We start from the raw sequence: 23703 nt of genomic DNA, 5'->3' as shown, positions 1-23703 counted from the left end.
CAAGCTGACGGTTGGCCAACATACTACGTCGTACAGATAGGCGGAAAAGCTGAAACCAGTCGTCTTTTGTTGAGACAAATTGAACGTGAACAAGAGCGGCAACTTTTCCATCCAATTCCCTTCGGTGGGGAACCGCTTCACCCATTCTAGAACCTCTATCTCGTTGACATAATCTCACACAAGAGAATCTGTTTTTCTGCTCTCCTGGAGCCCGAAACCGGCGAACAACGACGGCATGTCGATTCTAGTAGTTTCGCCTGTCGCATCTCTAAATACTACAACTTAGTTCTGCTATCATATACATTGAAGCAAGACCAGTGCATCGACTATTTCACACTGTTGACGCGAACTAATTTGCCCTACTATTGAATTGAATTGAATTTAAAATTTTGGGAGCGTCAGCACTTAGGCTATTTTGCTCCCGTCACATTATACGGGGGCCAGCCCCTTACCATTACAAATAGCAACTCTAACGTTGCATAACTAAAAAAAATTAAAATGTTCTGACTTCTGTTAAAAGCTGAGGCTGTAAAGGGGCACTCAGCACACACAAGGACAAAAAACAGGACAATACAAACAAAATTATACTGGCCATGGGGCCAGTCGCCAGAGCCTCGTTAGTCTGCAGTCCAGGGTGCACTAACGTGGAAGTGAGGTTGACATTTGGGTGTACTACGTGGAAGGTCACCCCTTACACCCCAATTTGCCCTACTAGTTCGATGAACATTTATACTTTTTTTTGCCACGACTTGGCTTCCTTGCCCCATCCCTGTTCCTGCTAAAACCACAGCGCGTGCCACAGTTGACGGTCGAAAGCGTTGTGACATCTTTCCCCCTCGTCTGTCAGCAGCCAGCCTTCCTATGGGTATGGACATCGCCCAGTGGCATGTATATGAGGAAGGGATGAAGACACGAAAGTTAAAAGGAAAAGAGATGGACTTAATCAAGGGAACATCCACCTGAGCGAGCCTCTCCCTGTCCTGTTGGGGAGGAACAGTGGCAAGACGCTTGACAAGTGTGAAGTAGCCTTCCTTTGCCGGTGTGTGCAACACCCCAAGATATATGTCTGTGGTTTTCTGTCTGATTGGGGAAACAGAGGACGTTTAAAATGGTAGAGGACTATAGGTGTAGTGCAGGTGCTTCCTTGTGTCAGACTGGTGCAGGTGGTTCAACCAGGTGGACGCTGTGTTCAAGTTCAGGAAATTCAACAAATGCCTGTCTGCTGCTTTGAACGTTCATTGATTGGGTAGCACGTGACAAGTGACCATACATTGCATTGCTGCTCCAGAACGTGGTGCAAGCGATGTACAACTCAACTACACTTAGTTCCCGGGAATCTGTGGAGCAAACGAAAGAAAACGAGTCTCTGCACAAGTAGTGGCTCGACCAATGAACGCATGAAGGAGGAAGTAAGTGCATGGAGGGGAAAACGCGGCTGCAGCTACCAGCAGTTTGCAGGAGTTTGCAATGCTTTCCTCCACCAACTTTCTCCCCTTCGCTTGTTATGCGCGACCTTCCTCCACAGACTCCAGAAACAGTATAGAGACACATGAGTGGAAAGTGTCAAAAAGCGCAGAGAACGACACGGGGCTATCTTCTACATTCCCAAGGATTGCAGAATGTATACAGCAGCTGAAAAAACAACTAACTAACTCTCTAGCCTTCTTAAACTCGAAGGTTCATGGCTACAGCAACACAAGCCGTCCATCTGTCCATATCCTGTGCAAGATCAATCTTTTCCATCATTACAGATTTCTTTAGGTCCATCTCAAAGTTATCCCTCCACCTTTGTCTTGCCCTTCCCTTGGTTCCTTACCATCAAGTTTCCCAACAAGAATCCTGTAAACTCCTCTTTCCTCTCCCATTCATGCCGCATGGCCTGCCCACCTAAGTCTTATCGCTTTAATCAGTCTAATAATATCTGGAGAGGAATACAAATTACGTAGTTCTAAATTACGCAACCTTCTTCATTCAGCGGCCTCCTTATCCTTTTTATGTCCAAATATTTTCCTAAGGATTTTATTTTCAAATGCTCTTAATTTATGTTCCACTCTTATTGCAAGGGACCACGTTTCACATCCATATAATACACGGGCTGTTCAAAAAAAGACCGGACTTTTGCAATGCAAACATTCGCAATTACAACGTTACACGTGCTTGTTCCCTTCAAAGTAATCCTCCATACTTGCAATGCAGTGCTCCAATCGTTCTGCCAGTATTCGGACGCCTATTGGAACACGTTTTTTGGAGATAGCTCTCATCTGTGTTGTCGCGTTCTGCTGAATTTCGTCTACATTTGCAAAATGGCGTCTATTCGAGTTTCTTTTTTCAACTAGGGAAACAGGAAGAAAGTCCGCAGAGGACAAGTCGGGAGAGTAAGGTGGACAGGACACGACGTTTATCATATGAGCAGTCAAAAAGTGGCCGACAAGCAATGGTGACTTGGCACGTTTGTCATAGAGCAACACTTAACTCTTGTTTTTCCACAGCTAGGCCTTTTTGTGCCCACAGCATCCCTCAAAATTGTGTAACTTGACCCGATCCTGATGTCGACTTCCTCAGTAAGAGACGATTTGCACGAATAATGAACTGAACAGCATCGATGCGTTCATCGTTTGTTGACGTCGAAGGTCGTTCGGATCCTTAATCTTCTTCGATCGATGTTCTGCCATCTTTGAACCGCTGAAACCACTCATGACACTGCAATCGGCTCATACAATCTCTCCCAAAGTCTTGCTGAAGCTCTTGCCAAGTTTCACTTAGTTTTCTCCAGTTTAAAGGAAAAGTTCACACAAAACACTGCTCCGCATGGTCGTTCATCTTCACTGCTGTGCAGCGAGCGCGACGAGAAGTTACTGCACATATACCCCAAGTCTTCTAAGCGTCAACAGTTCGGCATCTTTTACATAACCCCAGAGGAAGCAGACCAGAACCGTATCTGGTTTCGAGCCACCACCTGTTTTTCGGCAAAGCGCTGTTGTCACTTTTGCCTGCAGTGTTTAGACATTCATTCATTCACTGTGACGTTATACTCCCAAGGTCTTTATATTGCATAAAAAATTTCTGTTTTGAACGGATCACGTACTACAGGCAAAATTACTGTTTTGTGTATAACAACTTAGTTTCTTAGATATTATACGAGTAGATAAAAGTTTATGAAGAAAAAAGTAAGACTCATTTCCTGAATTTGAATTTAAAATGTTGGGTGCGTCAGCACTAAGGCTATTTTGCACCCGTCACATTATACGGGGTCCAGCACCTTATCGTGACACATAACAACTCTAACGTTGCATAACTAAAATCATAAAATCTTCCGACTCTCGTTAAAAGCTGAGGCTGTAAAGGAGCACTCGGCACAAATAAGGACAAAACACAGGACAATACAAACAAAATTATACTGGCCATAGTACCAGTCGCCAGAGCCTCGTTAGTCTCTAGTCCAGGGTGCACTACGGGGAAGTGAGGTTGACTATTGGGTGCACTACGTGGAAGGAGCACCCCTTACACCCCACTCATTTCCTGAATTAAGTCTGTTTTTATTTCCTCTTTAACATCATTTCCATTTGTTAGTATTACCCCTAAGTACTTGAATTTGGAAACTGATTCAAACGAGTTGGTATTAATAATTAAATTTTAATTATTACCTAAACACTTGGTTTCGGCCTATTTAGTTTTCAGCAGATTAAACAGGGAAGGAAACCTCCTATATTAACACGAGAGCTGTTTCCATCGCATGAGACTGTGGAAGAAGATGAGATATTAATCTTAGACAATATGGGAGTCAGAAGAGAGAAATTGAAGCTAATCTATAAGAGGGAACAGTGAATTTAGAGAAGGTTTATAGGACTCTGCAAGCCCTGTCACCTACCAACAACAGCCGAAAGGTGAACCAGCCGAAATCCATTCTTATCATCTTCGCCCTTGGGACTAGGATAGCGGCAAAACCTTCCAGATCGATATATCAAAGCACAATGGGTCGCTTGAATTCTCCAGACTTCATTGTTTTATGATGAATTGTCTACGCAAGATATTCCGGCGTTCGCAAGTATAGGAGAGAGCTCAGTCGGTGTAACATCTTGCTTCGTACAAACTTGCTATCAAACATGACGTAACGACATTCATCAACCGATATCTAAAGAGAATGTTCATGAAAGGATCTGCAGTTCGTGGTTCAGGGGTAAGAGCTGTAAAGTTGTGGTTTCTCTTGGTCTTTAGTTCTCTTTCTCACTATCTCGTGGAGTAGATATCGAAGAGAAATCTCGCGATGTTTTCGTGAAAACACTCGAATATTATATTCAGCTTGACGTCATCACGCAGTGTACTCTGGGAAGAAATCGGGTAACCAAATTCATGTGCGTTGAGGAAAGCGTATGAGAAGGCTTCTTACAGCACGAAAATCTCCATTACAGCCCTTTACAAACTTTTCTAGGTTTCTATAGAGGTTCACAAAAGGTAAAAAGTACACGTTACTCATTTGATTGCGATTGGATTGGATTGGATTAAAATTTGTGGGTGCGTCGGCACTTAAGGCCATTTCGCACCCTTCTATGTATACGGGGAAATGTCCCCTTATCTAAAATTCTGACTTAAAATTTAAAAAAGGGGTGTAGATAGCCCCTTGGAAAAAATTAAAAGTGCAAGGTTGTAAAGAGACCTGCACGAGACAAACACGACACATTAAAAAGTCAGAAAAACAAACTAAAAACCTCCTTACAGACGGTGGAAGAGTCCAGCTCTTCGCAAAAACCTAAAAACATGGGATAAAATACTGCTGTCATCACCCAAGAGGGATGACAAACAGCCGGAAAGGTTAAAAGTCTGCCGGAGGTAAGCAAGATCGACACATTCAACGAGAATGTGTCGGATGCTTAAAATAACATTACAAGCACGACACAACGGAGGGTCCAGCCCTTGGAGCAGGTGACCATGCGTTAGACGGCTGTGTCCTATACGCATGCGGGTAAGAATAACTTCTTCTCGCCGAGAGGGACGGGATGAGGAACGCCAAGCACCTATGGTGGGCTTAATAGCGTGAAGCTTGTTCCCCGTTTCCGTATCCCACTCGGCCTGCCAAGTGTCAAGAAGGCGACAACGGAACACGTTCTGCAGGTCGCTAGCAGGCAAAAGGTGGACGAGAACATCGCCATCTGCATCAGCAGACTTGGCGGCAGCATCAGCTGCTTCGTTCCCCTGGATGCCCACGTGGCTAGGGACCCAACAGAAGTGTACATCCGCACTGGCTGATAAGGACACAAGCCGTCTGAATATGCGTTGCGCTACCGGATGCCGGGAACACGGCGAATCCAGGGTCTGCAACACGCTGGTCGAATCACTGCACACAAGGACTTTCTTCAGACCATTGACGTCTGCAAAGTCCAGTGCCTTTAGAATGGCGTATAACTCTGCCGTAAAGATGGAACACGCAGGATGAAGCGAGTAACTGGAACTTTGAGAGTCTAGGACGAAGGCGCAACCAACTGATTCCACTGTCTTGGACCCATCCGTGTAAAACACATTAAAATTGGGGTGCTTCACACGAAGTTCTAAAAACCGTTGCTGATATACAACCATTGGTGTTTCTGCTTTTGGAAGAGCAGTTAGAGAAAAATCGATGGAAGGTGCAGGAAACTCCCAGGTAGGGAGAGGCGGAATGAGTGGAGAGACGCCAGGAAGATCACTGTCAACACCAAGTGCTGACAGGATCTCGTCTGCACGAACACCAAATGGTCTAGTGACACTAGGATGGAGCCGATACCTTTCCAGCCTATTCATGTCTGAGATGGTGTGAAATGAGGGATGTGAAGGCATCGAGCGAAGATGGAGGAAGTAGTTCACTACCAGCCGCTGTCTTCGCAGAGACAGCGACGGTTCAGATGCCTCTACGTACAAACTGGCGATAGGGCTGGTCCGAAAAGCACCAGAGCACAGACGTATACCAGCATGGTGGACGGTGTCTAGGATGCGAAGTCTAGATGGGCGGGCAGAAGAATACACAACACATCCATAATCAAGCTTCGACCTGATGAGTGCACGATACAATCGAAGCAGTACCGTCCTATCAGCACCCCAGGAAGTATGGGATAAAACACGTAAAAGGTTGAGAACTCGAAGACAAGAGAACTTTAACTGGCGAAGGTGAGGTAGCCATGTTAATTTCTTATCGAAAATGAGGCCCAGGAAACGGACCTCATTCACGAAGCACAGGGGAGATTTCCCCATGTACAGGTCAGGATCGAAATGACATGTACGTTGACGACAAAAGTGAACACACACGGATTTCTCGGATGAGAAGGTGAAACCTGTTTGGGAGCACCACTCAACCAAACGGTTTATCGTCAGTTGGAGTTGACGAGAAGCTGACGCGAGATTCCGTGAGCGACAAAAGATCGTGAGGTCGTCTACATACAGAAGACCATGTACAGGGGCAACAATGCTCGCCATAACACTGTTCACTGCTATGGCAAACAGAGTCACACTTAATACGCTGCCCTGCGGGACACCGTTCTCTTGTTCTTGAAGATCCGAAAAGGAGTTCCCAACACGTACGCGGAAAAAACGATCAGATAAAAAGTTTTTAATAAAGTACGCCATATGGCCACGGACGCCCCAAGAATGGAGCTGCTTTAGGATGCCAAAACGCCACGTTGTGTCATATGCTTTTTGGAGGTCAAAGAAAACTGCAACTAAATGTTCCTTGTTGAGGAATGCATCCTGAATGTGTGTTTCCAGCTGAAGCAGATGGTCCAGTGTGGAACGGTTGGAGCGAAAACCACATTGAAAATTACTTATCAAGCAGTTTTCCTCCAAAAACCAGGTGAGACGCTTGTTGATCATGCGTTCCATCAACTTGCACACACAGCTAGTTAAGGCAATAGGCCTGTAACTCGAGGCTGCGGTGCGTTGTTTACCTGGTTTCAGGATGGGAACAATAATAGCTTCTTTCCAGGAAGTGGGGAAAGAGTCCTCCAACCAAAGCCTGTTGAATACCGCCAAAAGGAAATTTCTTGCTCCAATGGGCAGATGACGAAGCATCTCATAGTGGATCTTGTCCACTCCAGGAGCTGTGTTCTTAGAATCTAGAAGTGCCTGATCGAACTCCCGTTCAGTGAATGGAGAGTTGTATGGCTCGGTGTTATGACTTCGAAAAACGAGAGGGCGTCGTTCCTGACGTTCCTTCTCACGGCGGAAACGTGGTTCATAATTTACAGAGCTAGACGCACCAGAAAACTGCGTGGCCAAGATATTAGCTATGTCTCCGGAATCTGTGTACAACGTCCCATCGTGCTCCAGAGCGCTCAGAGGAGTAGATGCACCCCCCTGGATGCGACGTACTTTGGTCCAAACGGCTTTCGACGAAGCCTGCTTCGTCAGAGAAGACACGTATTGGACCCAGCACGCCTTCTTACTGGCTCGAATGAGCTGACGGGCACGGGCACGTTTAATGCGGAACTGCTCGAGGTTTGCGGCATTGTGGTTCCTATTAAATCGATCGAGAGCATGATTGCGGTCCTTGATGGCTGCACCGATCTCCGCAGTCCACCAGGGGACTGGGCGTCGCCTCGCAGTTCCACTGGGATGTGGAATGGAGGTGCGTGCAGCATCATGCACTCCTGACACAAAGATATCTAAGGCGTCGATTGGTGGTAAAGTCGACGCAAGATCGACTTCAAGGTCCACTGCACGCTCGAAGGCTTCCCAGTCGGCCCGACTGAGATTCCAGTGAGGGTGTTGTTCACGTGATTGCTGAAGATGTTCGAAGGTAAGAATGAGAGGGAAGTGATCACTCCCACAGAGATCAGGATGAACGCTCCAAGATGTGGTAGGAGCAAGGCTGGGACTGCAAAAGGACAAGTCCAACGCAGAATATGTGCCAGAGGAAGGACTGAAATATGTGGGAGTTCCATCATTCAGCAACGTTAAACCTGATGTTTCACGGAATTGATCTACAATTTGACCCCGGGGCTCTGTACGAACGGAGCCCCACAAACGATGGTAGGAATTAAAATCGCCCAAAAGAACTACAGGAGACGGAAGTTGTTCGAATATACAAAGGAGGTCCTCAAGAGAGAATCGCTCCTCCCTTGTGATGTAGACACAGCACACAGATATTGGCTGTGGTAAATGGACCCGCACGGCGACAGCTTGGAGGGGGGTGGTGAGAAAGATTGGTGTAGAGTGGATGGTATCTCTAACACCGATTGCAACACCACCGTGTGCACGACGACCCTCAGGAAGCTTGTCGGTGCGGTAAAGCGTGTATCCGTTTAGAATCATCGATTCATTTGGACGAAAATGTGTCTCTTGGAGACATATGATGGCAGGGTCAAATTCAGATATTAAGATTTGCAGTTCCTCGAGATGTGTACGGAAACCGTTAAGGTTCCATTGGAGACAATAAGCCATAGCTGGAGGTATTATAGTTACCTTTTAAGGCGTACTCTGTTTCTAGGCCCTGTCACCTTGATAAATTCTTCATCCGCGGCTTCGTCCTGTATCATGTCCTCGGGTAAGGACACAGAGGGCGAAGGGGATGAAGGGGCAGTGGGGGCGGGTGCTTTGAGCGCCCGCCGGGCAGCTTTCAGCTGCGCTTTAAGTTTCAGGGTTGTCGATGCCGCCCTGACTGGAGAGCTACTGGATTTCAGAAAGTATTCTTTTCTGTAGACCTGCTTCGTCTTCTTCTCTGTGGAGCGAGGTGTGGTTGCTGGTTTCCTCGAAGCAGGGCGAGCCTCTACGGGAAGCGTTGTAGTTTGAGTGGACACGTCGCTGGTTTGTACACCCACACTGCGGCGGGTAAGAGCAGCTGCAGCAACTGTAGCGAATGGCATAGGTAAAGTGGTGCGTATACTTTCGCGAAGACGTTGTTTTGCTTCGCCAGCAGAGATTTTCTCTATAACGACCAACTCTCTGATTTTCTTCTCTTGTTGGAAAGAGGGGCAGTCACGATGCCAGACTGGGTGCTCGCCTTGGCAATTAATGCATTTGGGACCAGAAGAACAAGGTTCGGTCCCATGATCAGGCAGACTACACTTACCACAAAGGGCGGTAGTGGCCTTGCAGGAAGGCTGAGTGTGCCCAAAGTGCTGGCATTTGAAACACCGCATCGGGTTAGGTATGTACGGACGGACTTTGAGTCTCAAATATCCAGCCCGTACAATATCTGGGAGAGTGGTCGTTTGGAAGGTCACTATGAGTGAAGCAGTTGGTACTAGTTCTCCGGACTTACGAGTCTTTATTCGCTGTACTGCGGTCACATGTTGGTCTGAGAGTGCTTCAAGAATCTCTTCCTCCTCAGCATTTAGCAGATCCCAGTGGCGAATCACACCTCTACTACTGTTAAGTTGACGGTGAGGTTCAACATTAACAGGGAAGTCGCCCAAAGATCTTAGCTTTAAAAGGTTGTTTGTCTGGCGATCTGTGCTGGTCTGGATAAGTAGACTCCCGTTTCTCAGCTTCTTTATTTCTGGAACATCGGAACCAGCGGCGTAGTCTAGCTGTTTCTTGATAAGGAATGGTGACAAGTCCTTCAATGTAGCAGCTCCGTGTTTCTTTGTTGTTGCAGAAACATCGTTACTCTCGGTCTTCTCAACAATACTGATAACAAGGTAACGTGGCACGTTACTTGTCTTTTCCACTAATTGGAGCGGGCTCGAAGGCCGCGCTCGTTTTGGGGGTTTCCCCCCGTTTGAGTTGTTTTTTGTACCCATATACAAAAAGATTTATTGTGGAGGGTCCATAAATTGTCGCCTCGACATGCCCTCTATGCCGAGGAAGGCCTACCCCCAAAAGTGGAGGCTACTCGAGGACCAAACCGAAATCCCCGAGGCCACGTTCGCGACTGCACCTACCCCTGCAGCCAACACTGTCCCATCGGCACGTGCAACTCACACCTTGGGATAGGGGTTTTTTATCGAGGTTGTCTCCTCTAGCAGGACCCTTAGTTATAGGGAGGTCAAAGATATGGAGATGAACGACGTGATGGAATGGTGAAAACGTGAGATATGGATGTGAGAAATGAGTGAAATGATGAGATGAAAATGACCTCCCCACCTTACTTAATAGGGAGGTCAAAGATATGGAGATGAATGACGTGATGGAATGGTGAAAAACGTGAGATATGGATATGAAGAATGGGTGAAATGATGAGATGAAATTGACCTCCCTACTAAGCCCCCTCGCCCCGTCAAGGCAGTCCTACATGGAGGGGGTCATTTGATTGCGAATATCATAACTTGAATCACTTAGTCAAAAACCATACGCATAATGCTTACCTGACGTTTTCAATGCAGGAACTTATGTGTTTGCCGGAAATATGGCGCAATGAATTGTGGGGGAAGTTGTTCGCTCAATACGAGGATGTATCAAAAAGTTTCGAGACTAGTTCTGTAACACGCCAACAGATGTCAGCGCAAGGCTGCACGCACAGGCACAGGGAGCACCAACCTTCATAAGTCAGTGTGCCAAAGAGACATCGTCGTGTGTACATTGTGAGCTGTGCAGTTGGTGCTCTCTGACCACGTGCGTTACCATGTCTGCGATTTCATCATGGACAGCAAGTTAAAACAACGAGCGAACGTGACATTCTGTGTGAAACTTTTTGATACGTTCTCGTATAATCCATTTAGTTATATAATGTCGCTTTTCTGCGTTGATGGACACTTTCTTGGCTGCAAGAGCATATGTATATGATGAACGGAATAATATACGTCTTACGCCCTTTACCAATATTTAATAGCGACTATACAAGCGAGTCGGGGGATGACCACACACGAGCCATTAAGATAACTAAACACTGATAATGATACACCCACAGAGTTCCATTGTACCTGGTTCCTTGGCTGAGTCACGACGCGGCACTGTGTCGGTCCATCTGAGGGTTCGCCCAAACCTCTTAAGTGGACCGACTTAACACTATCACTCGCAACAGCTTCGCGCTTCGCTCTCTCGATCAAGACTCTCCCGGCGACCTCTCGTCAGTCGTCACCTGGGGACTGCTGGCGTTTTTATTATATAGCATTTTTTCCGGCTCGTGGCATACTTTTCATAATAAAAGGACATAAATTTAAAAATATAACATGCATATATTCAGATGAGGTTCAGGGTGAACGCCACAAAGACTACTTGGTCAGAGTGGCACTTGCTAGAAACAATTCCATGTAAGATTGATTGATTGAATTAAAATTTCTGGGTGCGTCGGCACTTAAGGCCATTTCGCACCCTTCTATGTATATGGGGAAATGTCCCCTTATCTAAAATTCTGACTGAAAAAATAAAAAAGGGGTGTAAATAGCTCCTTGGGAAAAACTAAAAGTGCAAGGTTGTAAAAAGACCTGCACGAGACAAACACAACACATTAAAAAGTCAGAATAAACTAAAAACCTCCTTACAGACGGTGGAAGAGTCCAGCTCTTCGCAAAAAACTAAAAACATGTGTTAAATTCTGCTGTCATCACCCAAGAGGGATGACAAACAGCCGGAAAGGTTAAAAGTCTGCCGGAGGTAAGCAAGACCGACACATTCAACGAGAATGTGTCGGATGCTTAAAATAACATTACAAGTACGACACAACGGAGGGTCCAGCCCTTGCAGTAGGTGACCATGCGTGAGACGGTTGTGTCCTATACGCAGGCGGGTAAGAATAACGTCTTCTCGCCGAGAGGGACGAGACGAGGAACGCCAAACACCTATGGTGGGCTTAACGGCGTGAAGCTTGTTCCCCGTTTCCACATCCCACTCGGTCTGCCAAGTGTCAAGAAGGCGAGAACGGAACACATTCTGCAGGTCGCTAGCTGGCAAAAGGTGGACGAGAACGTCGCCATCTGCATCAGCAGACTTGGCGGCAGCATCAGCTGCTTCGTTCCCCTGGATGCCCACGTGGCTAGGGACCCAACAGAAGTGTACATCTGTGCTGGCAGATAAGGACACAAGCCGTCTGAATATGCGTTGCGCTACCGGATGCCGGGTATATGGCGAATCCAGAGACTGCAACACGCTGGTCGAATCGCAGCACACAAGGATTTTCTTCAGCCCATGCACGTCTGCAAAGTCCAGTGCCTTTAGAATGGCGTATAACTCTGCCGTAAAGATGGAACAGGCAGGATGTAGTGAGAAACTGGAACTTTGAGAGTCTAGGACGAAGGCGCAACCAACCGATTAGACTGTCTTGGACCCATCCGTGTAAAACACATTAAAATTGGGGTGCTTCGCACGAAGTTCTAAAAACCGTTGCTGGTATACAACCATTGGTTTTTCTGCCTTTTGAAGGGCAGTCAGAGAGAAATCGATAGAAGGTGCAGGAAACTCCCAGGTAGGGGAGGCGGAATGAGTGGAGAGATGCCAGGAAGATCACTGTCAACACCAAGTGCTGACAGGATATCGTCTCCACGAACACCAAATGGTCTAGTGGCACTAGGGTGGAGCCGATACCTTTCCAGCCTATTCTCGTATGAGATGGTGTGAAATGAGGGATGTGAAGGCATCGAGCGAAGATGGAGGAAGTAGTTCACTACCAGCCGCTGCCTTCGCAGAGACAGCGACGGCTCAGATGCCTCTACGTACAAACTGGCTATAGGACTGGTCCGAAAGGCACCAGAGCACACACGTATACCAGCATGGTGGACGGTGTCTAGGATGCGAAGTCTAGATGGGCGGGCAGAAGAATACACAACACATCCATAATCAAGCTTCGACCTGATGAGAGCACGATACAGGCGAAGCAGTACCGTCCTATCAGCACCCCAGGAAGTGTGAGATAAAACACGTAGAAGGTTGAGAACTCGAAGACAAGAGAACTTTAACTGGCGAAGGTGAGGCAGCCATGTTCATTTCTTATCGAAAATGAGGCCAAGGAGGCAATTCCATGTAAGAGTATTGGTTTAGACCCCAGGATGTGATGTAACAACCAAGGCTAATCAACTATGCCAACACTTCGGGAGTGCCGATAAGACCATAGTCTTCGCAGATCGCCGGTACTCCTGTGATCCTCCTGAAGTGATATCGAACCCGTAGGCAGAAATTGCCATATTCCTTCCTTCACATGCTTGAAACAAACTTACTATATATATATAATTTTATTTCATATCCTTATTATATTCCATTGTTTAGTTCTTTTCGTTTTATTTATATTTTGGCTTATATAGATTCTGGCAATTTTTTTTATATTTTATATTTCAATTAACTTCATTATATTTCAACATATTAAACAAATACCACCTTACACTTTAAACACAAACACATCACACACTACGCACCAATTGAAAGTACCAAACACAATAACCATCAACATTTGTATATGCAACATAACTGGATAACCCACGCAGCCCTAAACGCTAACTATATGATCAATACCTAACAACAATTGAACAACACAGGCATAACACAATCCCAATCATCATAACAAATTATAAAGAGCATCAATAAATAATTAACATGGTGAGGCTAGCCATTTGACGACAGAAACACCTTGCCTTTGGGGTGGAGTTACAACCAATAGAATCAAGATAAATTAACCAAACGTGCAAACTAAACTCAGCTGCACGTTGAATGGCTGCCCTCATACCACCACTCAAGTTAAAATTAGACCTGGACCCCAGGTAACTAGACTAAATGTAACTCTGGCTGCCAGAATCATCAATACACCATCATCCAACACGGCATAACCTAGATGTCTGAAAATACTGAGGTAAATCAATCAAAACAATTGTAAATGCATCATGCATACCATATATTCTATTTATATTATTCTGTATTTTTAAATTTATCAATAAAGATGTAGAGCAACGATTAACGGGGGAACCGTAATTCGAGAAATTGACGTCCCAGTTTATTTACAAAGACACAGCGTATACCCTCGAATGTATACGGGTAGAGGTTTGGTTATATTCGGGGGTTACCCCCTTAATTCAGATGAGGGCTCACAGATGCCACTCAGGGTATTGGTAATACTTCTTCGTTCGCTGTTTTTTTTTAAAATTTACGATGTTTATTTATTTTTAAAATTAAAATATAATTATATTATTACTAATGTACAAAATAATTAATACTTTTGAAACCATTTTGACGTGCTGTTACTACCCGCTTAATAAACAAGAAAACTAGCTAAAAATTGGATCACTAAGATAAAGAAGCACATTTCACTTCTTGAAATATACTTATATATGAAACTAGCTGGTTACCCGGCATTGTCCGGGTATTTATTTATCCCAATCTTGTATTAGACAGGAAAATAATGAATTTTAACTATAGTGTAAAATGTAACTAATTTTAAATGTGATCGTGAATGTCACCAATTAGCTTAGCGACTCCGAAAACTATGGATTCGACACTAATCTAGGTCATTTGAGGCATTTTATTTTTCACCCCCTCTCATCCCCCTTGCCAATAGGTGATGAACTTGGAGTTGAACCGAATTGGGAGTGTCACGAAAACTATGGATTCCATTCGCAACACAGCCTGAATGTTAGACAACCCGAGAAACAATATCGTTGTGCGGATTGCATAGAGTCACGGATGTCTGTTTGTGCGGAATTTAATATCGGTGGTTCTCGATTATTTTTACATGTCACATCTTCCCACCTTACCCCAAAATATTATTTCCAGATTGCAAGTGATACGTGTACCAAGTTTGGTTGAAATTGCTTAAGGCGTTCGAGAGTTATGCCGGAACAACCAAATATACACACCCACACCAAAACACACACATACGTCAATTTATATATATACTGTATATATAGATAGATTCCGATTGTTTCTGTGAAATCATAACGTCTCAAAAAAGTTTATAACTACCAAAAACTAAAAGAAAGAAAACGAAAACAAAACACATAATCACTATAACAACATAATTTACCAGATATGTACCTACAGGCAAGTCGCTATTCTCCGACATCATCAGAAATAGGTAGAAATTTTGAATAAACACAGAAATCACATGCTAAATTACAGGGATTTTTAAAAAATGACAATAAATATTAGTACAACGGATGATTTGTGATACGAATGGGGTGGATAAAGGGACAGTCACAAACACACATGGAGGATACAACACAACTCCTACAGCCGATTATCCTGTCTGAACGTCCAGGCACCAAAGCCTCGTTGGTCTGCAACAAGCTGCACTACTTAGAAACAAGGTTGACTTTAGGGTGTGTTCAGCGAAGGTTTTCCCATACATCCCTCTGTTTTGTTTGACAGAGAAGAGAGAGCTTAATCTAGCTTCACTCAACCTTTTTGTCCTGATTTGATCGATTGATTTATTAGATTTTTTCTCCTTTCTGGCACTTTTAAGTAATCGCGACGATGTAGATGAATGGTGATAAGATTGTATGAATGTAAGCAGGTCCGGATTAAGACGAAATTGGGCCTAATGCTGGAACAATGAAAGACCGTCGATTATTTCTGTATAACTAACTTTCAAGGTGAGAAATTTACTACTACAATAATAAAGTGGCAACAATCGCCAAGATATTGCAAGAAACGCAGCTAAATTACTAAGTAAACTGTTTAACATAAAATTTGATTTTGATTTTTGATTTTGATTTTAAAATTTTGGGTGCGTCAGCACTAAGGCTATTTTGCACCCGTCACACTATACGGGGTCCAGCCCCTTACCGTTTCACAAAACAACTCTAACGTTGCTTAAACAAAATTATACTGGCCATGTGGCCAGTCGCCAGAGCCTCGTTAGTCTTCAGTCCAGGGTGTACTAACGTGGAAGTGAGGTTGACGTTTGGGTGTACTACGTGGAAGGTCACCCCTTACACCCCTTTAACATAAAATTGATAGCATTAACTTGAAACCTTCGGTGAACAATAAACACAACGACGTTATAGTTACGTCACAGCGCAAAGAATAATAGTAACTGTATAATAAGTAACGCTGTGTCTAGACATCCGAAATTGGGGCTCCAAATTTCATTCTAAGATTTATTTTCAGGTAATATAGCAAAGGAAAACTGTTCAGCTTTCTGGAAATTCTTGTCTGTTTTCATCTAGGCCTATTACGATACCCTCAGGGGTTGCGCAAGGAAGTATTCTAGACCCTTTTCTATATTCCCTCTTCACCGCCGACTTACCCCTACACGTACGACACAGTGTACCGCATTTGATATGATCCATATTTTTATGTGACGTCACCAGTAGAAGATGCGTCACTAATGTATTTATTTTGTAAAAGAAAGCGTAATTTCTTTGTTATTATATGTAATATTGCACCCTGTTTGTAATAAATATCTTTTGTTTAATGTTTATTGTATTTTATGCTCTGTTATGAGTAGTTTAATGTATCTTCATGTTTGCAAGAGTGCACTATACGAATTTGTATTTCTAAACATGTATAGATGTCAGTTTTGTTGGTAGAATCTTTTTGTAGATAGTGAATGATTCATCTGTACTTTAATCTGTGTTCTCGAAAATAGTATAAAAGCGAGGATATCGCGTAAGAATCATCACACTTTTTCGACACGGATCGATGAAGCTTTAAAAATCAAAAAGAACTCCTCGGTGTTGTGCATACATCTTGGTATGGTAGTTCGGGGCGCAAGCTAGGTCTATGTGATCATAGGCTTGCCGATAGCCACGCATTGAGTTTATGCGTTTTAATTGAGTCAATTCATCGACAAAGCGAAATCCTCGCCTTCGTCTCAAGTATATTTGCATTATAATTGCAATAAATAAAGAATAAAACCTTTCAGTTTATACATACTGCAGTAATGTGGTTTTATTTCTCTGTGCTGTGAATATTGTCTTTGCCTAACACTATCCCTGTACCTGAGAGGAGTCAGTGTACTTCACCGAGTCTCATCGTTCACCGCTGAGTATTATTAAGTTAATATTAATAGTATAATAATACGACGCGTCTAATTACAAGAACGTATCACATTGTTATGCAGATGACACGCAGCTGATGATGCCAGTAGACCCCACAAATGCAAAACCAGCAATTGGTCTCCTGAACCGTGACCTTCATGCTATTTATAAATGGTGTAAACGTAATGGTCTTGTAATTAACCCCTGTAAATGCTGCTTTACAGTAATTGGTTCTAGCTCTGCCTTAAATAAAATTCAAATAAATGGGTTATCAATTAATAATGATGATGTGAGGATCCCACACTGCACAACTGTTAAGAACTTAGGTGTGATATTTAATGAGAAACTTGACTGGCAAAACCACGTAACGTCTCAGAGTTCAAAAGCTTATGGTATACTTAGATCACTCTATAAATCATCGCACTTACTTTCGACTGATGTTAAATTGCGCCTTATGCAAGCTCTAGTTCTTCCAATTTTCGATTACAGTGACGTTGTTTATGGTGTTAATCTAACAAAAAAGAATGCTAAAATTGCACAAAAAGTACAGAATTCTTGTATACGTTTTGCATTTAGCTTGAAACGAAGGGATCACATACTGCCTTACTTAAATGACGTTAATTGGCTGAATATGACACGACGCAGAAAACTACATCTGGCCTGCACAATATTCAAAATTCTGCAAACAAAAACACCGACATACTTATACGACAGACTCCAATTTAGACACGACTTATACAACTACACGACTCGACACTCTAAGAAACTTAATCTGGACAAATTCTCAAAATCCATATTCCTGTCATCCTTCAAAGCTGCTTCTGCATATTGTTGGAATGCGCTGCCACCAGATGCTACCTCGTGTGCGACATACAACAGCTTTAAAACGGCAGTAACAAAAGTACTTCTACATGAAGAAGGACAGAGCCTCAGTACACATGACTAGATTCAGCATGCTTACGTTGAAATCAAAACAAAAATGAGCAGATTCGAACCCAAGATGAACATTTTGATGTATGTGAATGAGGAAAATTGTTTTTATCTTTTTAGTGTGTTCGTTACTGAAATATTTAGAAGTGAAAATGTAATGGAATTCTTATGTTATAGTAGTAATTGTATTTTGTTTGTTATATTGTAGTAGATTTTGCGGGTTAAGTGGTAGACCAGCCACCGATTGAACTTAGCCCATGAATAAAGAAATTCTAATACTCATTCTGATGCTGCAGCATCAATAGCACCCACCTTAATCAGTCACTGGATATAAGGTCAATCAATTACAGACATCTATGGACGACACAAATTCCAGAGAGCGTTATTCTGGCTGTCGGGCCAGGTACCAGGGTCTAGTCAGATTGCAAAATGCTGTCCAGGGTGTACTACATAGAAGTAGTGTCTTCAGAAAGTGTCAACCCGGTGGAGGCGCAAGTGGTTCGGATCCCACTTTAAACTGTAGGTACAGTCCTGATTAGCCTTACTGTGCATAAACTGGACATAAAACACCAAATCAATCAAACAATCAGAAAGTGTCATCCGATACAAAGTATAATTAAAACATCGAAGGTTGAAGTTCACTACGTCATTGATAAAGTTATTAAGAACAAGGTATTTTTTTTAAATATTTTTATAGTTTACATTGCTCATCTTCCACCTTTGACTAATCGCGACAATGGGAACAAAGATGGTCAGATGAAATCATGATGAACCAGAAACGTCGGAGACGAAATCGTGACTACACTGTTCAAGGCTATTACTAACAGAATGAAACACATCTGACTGTAAAGCAGTACTCAGTACACACATGGACAATATAGACGACATAATTATACAATAGGGGTTCTAGGTTCGAATCCCGGCCTGTGCATGGGTGTTCTTTGTGAGTATTCCTTGATCAATTTCATGATATCGCAACTCATGTTGATCATCGCGATTAGCCAAAAGTTGCGGAAAAGCGAAATAAAACAATCAATCAACAATCCTAGAATGGATTATACTGACTGTTGATTCAGACTCCAGCCCGTCGCTGCTTGAGAGAATCGTGTGCTACCTAGAAAATCGAAGGGATGATGTCTAAGAGTTGAACCTTGACGTAAGACAATCTCGATCTTCAGCCGTGACGGAACGTAACGTGACACCTGTTGCACGAGAAGCACTTTTTGCTCGTCAGTTGATGAAGAGTCCACTTGTTCATTAGTCGCTTCGCTTTCGGAAACAGCTCGGACGGAAAACTAAATCACTTCCTTAATGAGGGAGCGCCCCAAGCGAGAGAAACCTTTAATTTAAGAGTCACACTTCCAGGAAAATTCCGTTCAAAATATCTCTCAGTGACGTGCATTTGATATATTCACAAAACTGTGAAGAATGTAATATGAGAACAATTCGCAGATGTCGAAGTAATTTCACGTAGGGTTAGTGAAGTGCCCTTTTAGGAAGGCACTAAAGAGAACGCCCCTTCCACTTAGTAGATCCTAGAGCGCATTTTTCAGACTAGCGAGGTTCTGGCGCCTAGCCTCACAGCCAGTGTAATCCTCTGTGGTGTTCGTGTTTTGTCTTCCCTATATGTCTGAGATTGTCCCTTCTTCAATTTCATCATATCATCCATCACTCATACTCATCTTTGCGATTAGGCGAAAGTGGCAGAAAATCGACGTAATATAAATACAAGGGTTGGATAAAAACTAATGGCAACACTGCTGTCCCGTGAAAGGGGCGAGTCACAGCGCCACAACCGTTTCGTGGTTGACAATGGAATGTCAGACGAGGAAGTATAGTGAGTGGGGTGCGACTGTATGTTATTCAGTCAAAAACAGCAGTGCTCTGAAGCAGAGGACGAGAGTGCAAGCGCCTTAACAATATGTTTAGGCAAGAAGAACAACGTCTCTTAGGCAGACGGTCAACGGAGCCTACTACTGCACCTTCTTGCAACACCACCTTCGTCTCGCATTAAGAAGGAAGCGACGGCACGTTCTGGCACGGTGTCCCATCATCCTGCTTGACAATGCAAAGTGTCACACTGCGAACACTGTGACGGCGCTCCTGCATAACTGGTAGTGGGAGGTACATCCGCCGTATTCACCGGTATGAGACCGTGTGATTACGACCTGTTTGCCAAAATGAAGGAACCACTGGGCGGGAAGCACTACGACACGCGCAAAGCCATCATACGTGCTATAGGGCGGTCACTGCGGGACATCGACAGAGATGGACGCGCTGACGGTGTACGACGCCTTCCATACGTGTGGCAGAAGGTCGTAGAGATGGGGGGGCGATTACATTGAAGGAATGTAACACGTGCTCCTCTGCCAATACAGTCAAGTAGCAATTATACCAGTGTTGCCATTACTTTTTATCCAACCCTTGTAGATGAATCATAACAATGGACTAGTATTAGTTTTAACGGTTTCCGTTATATAAATGTATCCTGATACATTTCAAGTAGCTATATTTGTTGGCATTTGGGGGTAAAATGTTATTGTTTGTTAACAAATCACCCCGGTGAAGGCACACGGATTCCACTTTAAAGTGTAGATCCAGTCCCGATTAGCCTTTCTGTGCATAAAGTGGACTTAAAACAACAATTCAATCAACAAATCACCATAAATTACATTTTAAAAAAGCGGTATAAACGTAACTTTAAATTTAAATTAAAATTAGATTGTTTGTTTTTACTTCGCTTTCTGCTACTTTTGGATAACGTTAAAGATAAGAATGAATGGTGAAAGATGAAGTGGATAACAGGACAATCATCAACGCAAATGGGCAACACATAACACGAACCCCACAACTGGTCGTCGGTTAAGGCGCCAGAGCCACGTTAGTCTGTAAAATGCAGCCCATCGCGTACTACGTCGAAGGAAAGTTGACAATTGAGAGCCTGGTTCGATGACCTGGGCGAGAGGTACCGGGCATGAATTTTCCTGTTAATACCCTTGCATAAGAGACTGTGGGATTCACTTATCTTTACTGACGAAGAAAGGTAAAGACGAGCGGAGGGCGGTGATGATCACACCACCTCCACTATGGTTAAGATTACGAAGGCAAGGTGCAATGTACAGTGGGATCAATGAGTACTACCGTTCAAATTGTCCATGACTATATTCATTATTTTTTTCCTTACATCGTATGTGTTTTTAACCGATGGATTTTTATGTCAGCTGGTACAGAAGTTGTCAACAGCTTCTTTTGAGTTTTCTTTTAATTCTTGAAGCTCTTATTGAGTTAATTAAAGTGCACGAACATGGTGATGGACATTTTGCACGGTAATACTCATGGATCCCACTGATCCGAAAAGTATACTAACCTTGCGTAAGAAGATAATTACATAAAACTCTTATTCCGAAACCAGTGACGTCATTTCGTGAAGAAATCCCTGATTGACCAACCTGAATAAATCACCTTTCAACAAACTAGATCAATTTCTTTGATCAAGTAGTTGATTAAATTGAATACAAATATCGGTGACCAAAAAAAGATCACCCTTGTCGGTATCACTATTAAAAATAATGAAATATACATAATTAAACTTACTGAAATCAAATCACACCCAGAATACCTGAACGAACCGCATCAAGGCAAGTTAATTTCGAAATTTGTGCATAGGCTGTGAGAGTGTGGCTATAGAAGTGGGAGCGAAGTCTCTCTTTCCTTCTTCACCAATTTCCGTTCTTGAAATTTCGAAATTCGTTAACCACGCTTGCGAAGTAAAGACTGAAGCAGAAGTGGAGAAGGATTATGTTCCGAGAACTTTACTGGAAAGTTGCAGATTCTGGAATTAAGCGGGAATGCGATGAGGATTTTGCGGCAATGAATTGCTGTACGAGAGAGTTTCCATTAATCTTTTCCGTTTAGATTTTATTGGAGGGGGGGATTATTTAATGGAAAGTTTTGGAAGACTTATTCCAAGCCTTAAAGGGCCACGCTTAAAGACTTAAAGTAGCATTTTTATAAGTTACTGCAGGAGAAAAAGTTATATGCTTGAGCCGAATGTCTGTACTACACGTGTGTACGTATATACAACTACAATTACTGGGAATTCTATAAACTTACATTCAAGCAAGAGAACGTTTACAAAAATGTTTAAAACGTTTCTTGTCTACAGAAGGAAGTCGCAGACGTTATTCTACGAGGGTCGTCAACTGGATCTAACATAATTTATTTTATTATTCTAAAAATTTTAAATTATTTATCTATTTAACATTAATTTAAGTTGTTTTTATACAAAATTTGGCGATCTTAAGTACACGCAAGCTAGTTAATAAATATATGATGTTATATTTATATTCTTATACAATCTAATTACGTATTCATGTAATAATAAAAATGCAGTATTAATAACTTTACATATTTTAATTAATATTTAATATAATTATAACCTAATTATTTTAATTTAAATATTATTATTATTGTTCGGACCCCCCCCCGAAGTATATTTTTAGATACATGCCTGTCCCGCATTACAATATTGACTATCTAGTTTAATCACACTCATGTTCTTACAAGGCCTGTGCATACTCAACAATGAACTCTTCCTTTTACAACATCCTGGAAGATAAAGACAAAGCGAATCTGTTGCCTGTTTCTTGGGGAACTGGAGATACAAGGGTTCACTTCTTCCCTGGGACTCGGCGTTAAGATTTCCATTCGCCTTCGTCGTGAATTAGATTTTACATAAAACGGAACTTTCTGAAGTTCCTTAGTGTCAGGGAGTGCATTCAGAACAAGTTCTAAAGAGATAAGGAAACATTACGATGGGTGAGAAATCTTAGGCGAACTTCGATATGTAGGCTGCATTCATGATGGGGAAGATATGTTAGAAAACTGTACGGAAAATTGAGCAAATGCTGTATCAGATTTTCTTATATCCAGTGTATGGTTATTTGTGTGTGGGGGGGGGGAGAGGGGTGGGGGCTGTCCGATGGCGTAATAGTAAAGTCATCGCTTGGACCTATAAAAAAAAACACACAGGAATTGTATTTAGGTACGTACATATGTAGTCATTGTTCGTTTTTGTTTTGTTTTTAAGTTCAGTTTATGCACAGAATTTGAATTTGATTTTAAAATTTAAGAATACAAATTTATCACTAATTTGTCTTGGAATTGATACACTTCATTTGATGTTTCCAAAAATAATTATAATGCCTTATAATTCTTTATTTCTTCTGGCAGAATTTACTGACGCTATAGAATCACATGTTAATAAAGGTAACCTTTGTAAATAATTTGAAGCATGTGTGTTTCATGAAACTTAAGAATTTGAATTTGAATTTTGAATTTAAAATTTTGGGTGCGTCAGCACTAAGGCTATTTTGCACCCGTCACATTATACATGGTCCAGCCCCTTATCGTTACAAATCACAACTCTAACGTTGCAGAACTAAAATCATAAAATATTAAAATGTTCTGACTTTCGTTAAAAGCTGAGGCTGTAAAGGGGCACTCAGCACAAATAAGGACAAAAGAACAGGACAAAACAAACAAAATTATACTGGCCATGGGGCCAGTCGCCAGAGCCTCGTTAGTCTTCAGTCCAGGGTGTACTAACGTGGAAGTGAGGTTGACATTTGGGTGTTCTACGTGGAAGGTCACCCCTTACACCCCACATGAAACTTAAGGGGGGGTTGCAGCATAGCATGAGTTTTCATCTTGCCTGAAAACACGTTTACGCTTTGCGCACACCTGCTGATCAATCACACGTGTTTGTTACTAGCAGGTCTTGAAGCCAGCCCTTATCTACCCCCTCGCACTAATTTGTGTCACTGATTTCTCTCAGAGAGACGAACTTGTTTACTTTTTCAAAATAAAAATTGTTAAATCTCGGAAATCTGCAGAGAAGCTTGTATGGATCTACGCGCGTACAAAACTGTCTGATCTGAAGAGTGTAATGAGGTGGAGGAACAAATTCGAG

The 23703-nt window shown here is 42.8% G+C and overlaps 1 protein-coding gene across 1 annotated transcript in view; it reads left to right on the top strand.

Annotated features, from left to right (window-relative positions):
* Positions 1–23703, top strand: part of LOC145996421 (QRFP-like peptide receptor) — a 499794-nt gene that overhangs the window by 65378 nt on the left and 410713 nt on the right. The gene's annotated exons all lie outside the window — the stretch shown is intronic.

The sequence above is a fragment of the Lepisma saccharinum genome, chromosome 12, assembly GCF_977018435.1.
Source record: "Lepisma saccharinum chromosome 12, izLepSacc3.1, whole genome shotgun sequence".
NCBI lineage: Eukaryota > Metazoa > Arthropoda > Insecta > Zygentoma > Lepismatidae > Lepisma > Lepisma saccharinum.
The sequence above is the reverse complement of the archived record's forward strand: the minus strand, read 5'-3'. Positions and strand labels throughout refer to the sequence as shown.